Source organism: Euprymna scolopes, unplaced genomic scaffold (assembly GCF_053919585.1).
Source record: "Euprymna scolopes isolate OS-2025 unplaced genomic scaffold, ASM5391958v1 sca1, whole genome shotgun sequence".
Lineage (NCBI taxonomy): Eukaryota > Metazoa > Mollusca > Cephalopoda > Sepiida > Sepiolidae > Euprymna > Euprymna scolopes.
The window spans coordinates 1120191-1127690 of NW_027633102.1; the positions used below are offsets into that span (position 1 = coordinate 1120191).

At 59.7% G+C, this 7500-nt stretch overlaps 2 non-coding genes and 1 pseudogene across 2 annotated transcripts in view; all 3 read left to right on the forward strand.

The window, feature by feature from the left end:
• Positions 1-1478: 1478 nt before the first annotated feature.
• On the forward strand, positions 1479-3849 carry LOC145273452 (small subunit ribosomal RNA; annotated as a pseudogene).
• A 398-nt stretch (positions 3850-4247) lies between these two features.
• LOC145273536 (5.8S ribosomal RNA) lies at positions 4248-4405 on the forward strand. The gene has a single exon (XR_013866396.1). It is a non-coding gene; the product is annotated as a 5.8S ribosomal RNA (ribosomal RNA).
• A 593-nt stretch (positions 4406-4998) lies between these two features.
• LOC145273614 (large subunit ribosomal RNA) overlaps positions 4999-7500 on the forward strand; it is a 5722-nt gene continuing 3220 nt past the window's right edge. Inside the window, exon 1 of the ribosomal RNA XR_013866436.1 lies at positions 4999-7500. This exon is cut by the window's right edge and continues 3220 nt beyond it. This is a non-coding gene — a ribosomal RNA (large subunit ribosomal RNA).

Genomic DNA, 7500 nt, shown 5'->3' on the forward strand with positions numbered 1-7500 from the left:
ACCTTTGTTAGCGCCAAAGAAGATCGATCGAGCAGTCGTGGTCGCAGTCGATTAACCCGTTTTCACCGTCCGCAGTTCCCAAGCCGCCGATCAAGTCGTTGCTCTTCTTGTTCGTTCTTCCCATACCGTCGATTTGCACGGCTGCCGGATGAGCCATCCTCTGTCCGGCGAAGCGCTCACGTCAGTGATCGATACTTGCACCGACAGTCCTCCCGCTCGCGACTCGGTGCTCGAATCGGACTCGTTCGTTTTTATCTCGATGCGATTGTGAAAAGGGGGACCGGTCGTCAATGTCGTGTGTGTCGACGATGTTGTTCGCCCGGTCCGCCGCGTTGTTGTCGTTTTTTTTTTTTTTTTTTTTTTTCCCCTAACGTTCGCCGTCGCACGGACGAAAGGGTGAGAAAAAAAAAAAAAAGCTCGAAAAAGCCGCCCAAAAAAATCGGACCGAGGAGCCGCTTGCGAGAACGCGCCATGTGCACGTTGTCTCTCCTCGGTTTTCCGAGCACGAACACGACGCCGGTCGGTCGGTCGGTCGACGAAGGCGACGACGAAGGTGACGGGAAAATTTACGCCGCCGCTGCCCTGGTCCAGCTCCTCCCCGATGACGGCTGTGATGTTGACGTTGACGTTGGCGACGACGACGACGACGACGGAGACGACGACGACGACGAGACGGCATCGATGGCGACCACGATGACGACGACCTCGACGAGTTCAGTCTGCACCTTGACCTCCGATGTCCGTGTGCACTGCCGTCGTGCTGTTTGTCGTTTGTCGTATGTATCGCTGTCAAGGGTGCCGTTGTCGTTGTTGTTGTCGACGTTGTTGCTTGCTCTCGTCTCGGTCGGTTGGTACGTTGATGACGACGACGACGACGAAGACGACGACGACGACGACGAGACGGCATCGATGGCGACCACGATGACGACGACCTCGACGATTCCAGTCTGCACCTTGACCTCCGATGTCCGTGTGCACTGCCGTCGTGCTGTTTGTCGTTTGTCGTATGTATCGCTGTCAAGGGTGCCGTTGTCGATGTTGTTGTTGTCGACGCTGTCGTCTGTTCTCTCTTCTCGGCCGGCTGTGACGTGGACGTTGACGACGACGACGACGAGACGGAATCGATGGCGACCACGATGACGACGACCTCGGCGAGTTCAGTCTGCACCTTGACCCTCGATGTCCGTGTGCACTGCCGTCGTGCTGCTTGTCGTTTGTCGTATGTATCGCTGTCAAGGGTGCCGTTGTCGTTGTTGTTGTCGACGTTGGTCGCTTTCGTTCTTTGAGTCTCGGTCTCGGTCCAAGTCAGGGGAGAAACAAAAAAGAGGCCATCAGCGCGGGCAGCGCGCTTCTTCTGACGGCGAACCCCCTCGAAAAATAAATAAACACGTGCCCGTCGTTGTAGTTGTCTGTCTTATGTCGGTCGGTCGGTCGGTCGGTCTGTCGTTCTGTCGAAACAAAGTCCCAAATTCCAACGATACCTGGTTGATCCTGCCAGTAGTCATATGCTTGTCTCAAAGCTTAAGCCATGCAAGTGTAAGTTCACGCCACGCATTAGAACGGGCGAAACCGCGAATGGCTCAGGAACCGGACCTAATCCTCGGGACCGTATTCCTCCTCGGAGGCGATGGATAACTGTGGCAATTCTAGAGCTAATACATGTGACACAGGCCGCGATCGGTCGGCGCGCCGTCGTCGCCACGCCTCGCGCGCTGGCACCCGCGTCGGCCGTTCCGGGTCGCGGCGCTACATATTAGACTGAGACCGATGCGCGTCATTCCGTCCTCCCGTCGTCGGCGTTCCCGCTCGCGGGTCCGTTCGGTGGCGGGGCTCATAGGGCGGCGCGCTCCGCTTTGGTGACTCTGGATAACTCACTGGTCGATCGCACGAGCTTTCACGCCCGGCGACGGGTCTCTCGAGGGTCCGCCCTATCAACTGTCGACGGTCGGTTAAGTGCCTACCGTGGTTACTACGGGTAACGGGGAATCGGGGTTCGATTCCGGAGAGGGAGCATGCGAAACGGCTACCACATCCAAGGAAGGCAGCAGGCGCGCAAATTACCCACTCCCGGCACGGGGAGGTAGTGACGAAAAATAACGACGCGGGACTCTGTCGAGGCCCCGCGATCGGAATGAGTACACTTCAAATCCGTTAACGAGGACCAACCGGAGGGCAAGTCTGGTGCCAGCAGCCGCGGTAATTCCAGCTCCGGTAGCGTATATTAAAGTTGTTGCGGTTAAAAAGCTCGTAGTCCGAACTCGGGTTCGTGGTCGCGCAAGCGGCCCCGGGGCGGCGGCGCCATCGTCCGTCGTTGACTTTGGTCGTCCGTTCGCATTCCCGGCCCTTTCCGCCGGTGTCAACCGCTAGCATACCCGCCACGCGGTCCTGCCGGCGAGGTGGACGAGGAGGTCGTGATCGGGATCCGGGAAAAAAAAAACAAGTGGTCGTCGGTTCGGTTCCGGGAGTAGTCTAACGGGGGGGTGCTACGTGTGTGTGTTTGGGTGCGTTCATTCGCATCCCCGCACTCTGACCCCCGCGCTTCTCTCCCTCTCCCTTTCCGCGCGTTCCTCTTTTTTTTTGAACCCCCCGGTCCGCTCCGAGTCCCTGCTTCGTGTCTTGTCTGCGCGCGTGTTGCGGTCGGCGGTTTCTCCTCCAAGGGTGCTCTTAACCGAGTGTCCGCGGCGGCCGGTACGTTCACTTTGAAAAAATTAGAGTGCTCAGAGCGGGCTGTTCAAGCTTGCATACGATAAGCATGGAATGATGGAAGAGGGCCTCGTCTACGTCTGTCGGTCTCCGTCTACGGCGAGGCAATGATCGAAGGGAGCGGTCGGGGCCACTCGTATTGCGACGTTAGAGGTGAAATTCTTGGATCGTCGCAAGACGAACTGCAGCGATGGCGTGTGGCAAGCACGTTTTCCTCGATCAAGAGCGAAAGTCGGAGGTTCGAAGACGATCAGATACCGTCGTAGTTCCGACCGTAAACGATGCCGACCGGCGATCCGCCGGCGTTCGCTTCCATGACCCGGCGGGTAGCCTGCGGGAAACCAGAGTTCGGTTCCGGGGGGAGTATGGTTGCAAAGCTGAAACTTAAAGGAATTGACGGAAGGGCACCACCAGGAGTGGAGCCTGCGGCTTAATTTGACTCAACACGGGAAAACTCACCCGGTCCGGACACCGGTAGGATTGACAGATCGATAGCTCTTTCTCGATTCGGTGGGTGGTGGTGCATGGCCGTTCTTAGTTGGTGGAGCGATCCGTCTGGTTGATTCCGATAACGAACGAGACTCCGGCCTGCTAACTAGTGCGCCGATGTCAGTGATTTTTACGGCGGGCTCGGCGTCCTCCGTGGCGCTCGGGTCCGGGTCGGTTTTCTCACGCACTTCTTAGAGGGACGGGTGGCAGAAAGCCACACGAGGCGGAGCGATAACAGGTCTGTGATGCCCTTAGATGTCCGGGGCCGCACGCGCGCTACACTGGAGGTATCAGCGGGGACTTCGCCCCGGCCCGAGAGGGTTGGGAAACCTCTGAACCACCTCCCGTGATAGGGATCGGGGCCTGTAACCAACCCCGTGAACGAGGAATTCCCGGTAGGCGCGGGTCAACAGCCCGCGTCGATCACGTCCCTGCCCTTTGTACACACCGCCCGTCGCTACTACCGATCGAACGGTCCGGTGAGGTCCTCGGATCTGGCCGACGACGCCGCCGGGCAGTGCGCGACGTGTCCGTCACGACACTCGTGCATCTACGCCTCGGCGTTCGATGCCTGGAGAAGACGACCGAACCCGATCGTTTAGAGGAAGTAAAAGTCGTAACAAGGTTTCCGTAGGTGAACCTGCGGAAGGATCATTACCGTTTTCCCGTTCGAGACTGGTTTGTTGTTTTCCGGCCTACCTCCTCTGTCTGTCGGCGTCAACGCCTCGAATGCGCGCAAACAAACCTATAAAAGGCGGAGCGAGAGATAGATTTGTGGTGACGCGGAGGTTTTTAAAGCCCCAGCTCTTCTTGCTTGCTTCCGCGTCTTACCACCTGTTTGTTTTTTCGCCCACCGCAAGTGATGGCCGCTTCTTCTTTGCCTTGTCGCCGCTTTATCGTTTTTTTTGTTTTTTTGCAGCCGCTGTGCCACCGCCGCTAGCTAAAAAAACAAACTACTCGCGACATTGCAATGCCGTCACGCCTCCTCGCACAGACCTCCTCGCACACTACTAAATCTATATAAACAAAAACTAATATAAAAAAACCAAGTGCTGAACCCTGGACGGGGGATCACTCGGCTCGTCCGTCGATGAAGAGCGCGGCCAGCCGCGATAACTGATGCGAATTGCAGGACTCAGTGAACATCGACACCTCGAACGCACATTGCGGCCCCGAGATCCCTTGTCTCGGGGCCACGTCCGGTCGAGAGGCGGAACGTTACATGTCTTTCTCCGTTAACGAAACGACATCTTGCCGTCCCCGTGCCCGCCCGGTCCTCGGCACGGTGGTAACCGGGACGTCGCAGGAGCGAGTGACGAGGGGGAAGAAAAATAAAAAAAGAATTGACTCCTTTCAATGTCTTTTTTTTTTTTAAAACCCTCTCCGGCCTCCTCCTTCGTCTCCCGCTGGCAGACCGCGGAGTCTTTTCCCTTTTCGACCGCGTGAAGAAACACTGTGGAGGAGGAGCAGGAGGAGTCTGTCCGAAAGCAGCCGAAGGGAGACCAAAAAAAAAGTACCGACCTAACCGACTGCCGACGTAAGCGCCGCCTGCTCGTCTCGCTCTCTGCCTCATGAAGGTGTCTCTCAGCGACGCCTCGAGCAGCGCGACGAGCACGGCCGTCGCACCGTAAAAAGGTGGCCGCGTCGTAGGCAACGCAACGTCGGATGGGGAGGACCCACGCTTTTTTTTAATTGTTGGCTTCTTCATTTTCGGTCGGACGGGCGCTATATCGGCCAGCCGTCGTCACACGGAGGGTACCGATCGAGATTCCTCTCCTCCAAACACCACACTCTACTAAAAACCGCCGCCCTCGGCTCGGACGAGACGACCCGCTGAACTTAAGCATATCGCTAAGCGGAGGAAAAGAAACCAACCGGGATTCCCTTAGTAACGGCGAGTGAACCGGGAGAAGCCCAACGCCGAATCCCGTCGCAAGTTAAAGGCTTCGGGACGTGTGGCGCATGGGTCGAAGGCAGCCGTTCGTTTTCGTCTCGCATAGTTCGGAGTTCCCTCGATCGGGGCCGCCCGCGGCGGGTGCCAGGCCCATTCGGTGCGGACGGCGAGCGACGGCCTTCGATCCGAGAGTCGGGTTGCTTGGGAACGCAGCCCAAATCGGGTGGTAAGCTCCATCCAAGGCTAAATACCGGGACGAGTCCGATAGTCGACAAGTACCGTGAGGGAAAGTTGAAAAGAACTTTGGAGAGAGAGTTCAAGAGAACGTGAAACCGCCCAGGGGTAAACGGGTGGGACCGCTCACCGCGATCGCGGGGGGACTCAGTCCGGTGCTGCCTAGGCTCGAGCCCAAACTCGATGTGTGTTCTTGAAAGAGAGGCCGTCGCGGCACAGGTCGTCGTTCGTCGTGTCCGCGGGGGACTCGTTCCCCGCGGTTCCAGCTTTTGTGCCCGCGTCGCCGACGAAGGAGACGGGCCGCGTGGATAGCGGGAAGGGAAACGTGGTGACGACCGCGGCGTCGGTAGGTGGCTGCGTCGGTTGGCTGCGACGGAGGGGACTCGTCCTCTCGATCGCTGCTGCCGCCGGGCCCTAACCCGCCGCATCCGTCGCCGCCGCTTCTTCTTTCCTCCTGCTCCCTCCGCGCGCGACTCCGCTGCACCCGTCCCCTTCATCATCGCTCGGCGTAATCATGGCGCGGGCGCTTCGGCGCGACCTCCGCGCGGCCGGCACCGGACGCACTTCCCCTCCGGTCCGTCGTCGCGACCCGTTCCCGGCGTGCAGGTCGAACACGCGGGTTTTTTTCCGTAGGCGGCAGGCGTTTCATCACCCTGAAAACCCCCGTCTTCCCACCTTGTGAAGTCGGGGGCCACCGGCCGTCGGGCCCGCGAACGTAACTGCCCCTTTCTGCCGGGAACGGAGGAAATCTGACACGATCCGTTACACGTGGCGAGCCGGTCCGTTTTGATCCCGCCGGAAGTCGCGTGCGGGCGACGCACTCTGTGTGTCGCTCCTTAGGCGCCCCACCGTCTCGGGCGCGTGCGCGATGAGAGGCGGGATAGGACTGGCGCGGCCTCGCCGTCACGCACCTCGCCGACGTTTCGGGTTCTTGTCGGGGGCAACCCCGCCCGCGCCCGTTTCCGTTTCCGGAGAGGTCGCTCGGCGACGCTTTTTTACTCGAGCCGCCCGCCACCCCGGGTCAGCGACGTGCATCGGCAACCCACCCGACCCGTCTTGAAACACGGACCGAGGAGTCCTGGCCGTTCGCGAGTCGTAGGGGCCACCTCTGACTAACCCCGAAGGCGAAGCGAAAGCGAGAGAGCGTGTAGGAGGGCGTCGATCGGGAGAGGTGTCGTGGCAAAGTCGTCCGGGGGTCGTCGGGGGGTGTCGTCGGTCTCGTGCCGTCGTCTTCTCCTCGCCTCACCCGCCTCCGAGCCGTGCCCGATCCCGCCGGCGCGGCGTTTTCGGCCTTCCGCCGTCGCTGCTGCGGTGCCCGCAACTTTTCCTTTTTTCTCTCTTCCCGAGAGAGATAGGAGAGGGAAGGCTCGTGGCTGACGTGCGGTTGTTTTTCCCTCCTCCCCGAGAGGGGACCGGCGCATCATCCAAAAAGGGGAATTGCCGGGCGCCAGCTTCCATATCCTCCTTCCGCCCATCGGTGAGATCCCGCGGCTTGAACTAGTCCTATTTTGTCGTCGAGTTTAGGCGCTGCGCGCGGGCGCATCACCCCCGGGTCGGTTTCCCCTTTTTCCGAGTACGACTCGGCCGACTCTGGCGTAGCGAGCGACCAGGGACCCGAAAGATGGCGATCCACGCCCGGTCGGGATGAAGCCAGAGGAAACTCTGGTGGAAGTCCGAAGCGCCTCTGACGTGCAAATCGATCGTCGGAACCGGGTGTAGGGGCGAAAGACCAATCGAGCCGTCTAGTAGCTGGTTCCCTCCGAAGTTTCCCTCAGGATAGCTGGCGCTCGATCGTCGCAATTCCATCCGGTAAAGCGAACGATTGGAGGCCCCGGGGCCGTTCACGGCCTCGACCTACTCTCGAACTCGGAACGGGTGGAACGGGCCGACTCTCCCGAACGACGGAGCCGACCCATCCGGCCGCCGCCGCCAGCACGCTTCGCTGGGCGGTTGGTCACCTCGAATGCGAGTGCCAAGTGGGCCACTTTTGGTAAGCAGAACTGGCGCTGTGGGATGAACCAAACGTCCGGCTAAGGTGCCTAACGCGACGCCCATGAGATCCCCGAAAGGGTGTCGGTCGATATAGACAGCAGGACGGTGGCCACGGAAGTCGGAATCCGCTAAGGAGTGTGTAACAACTCACCTGCCGAATCGACCGGCCCCGAAAATGGATGGCGCTG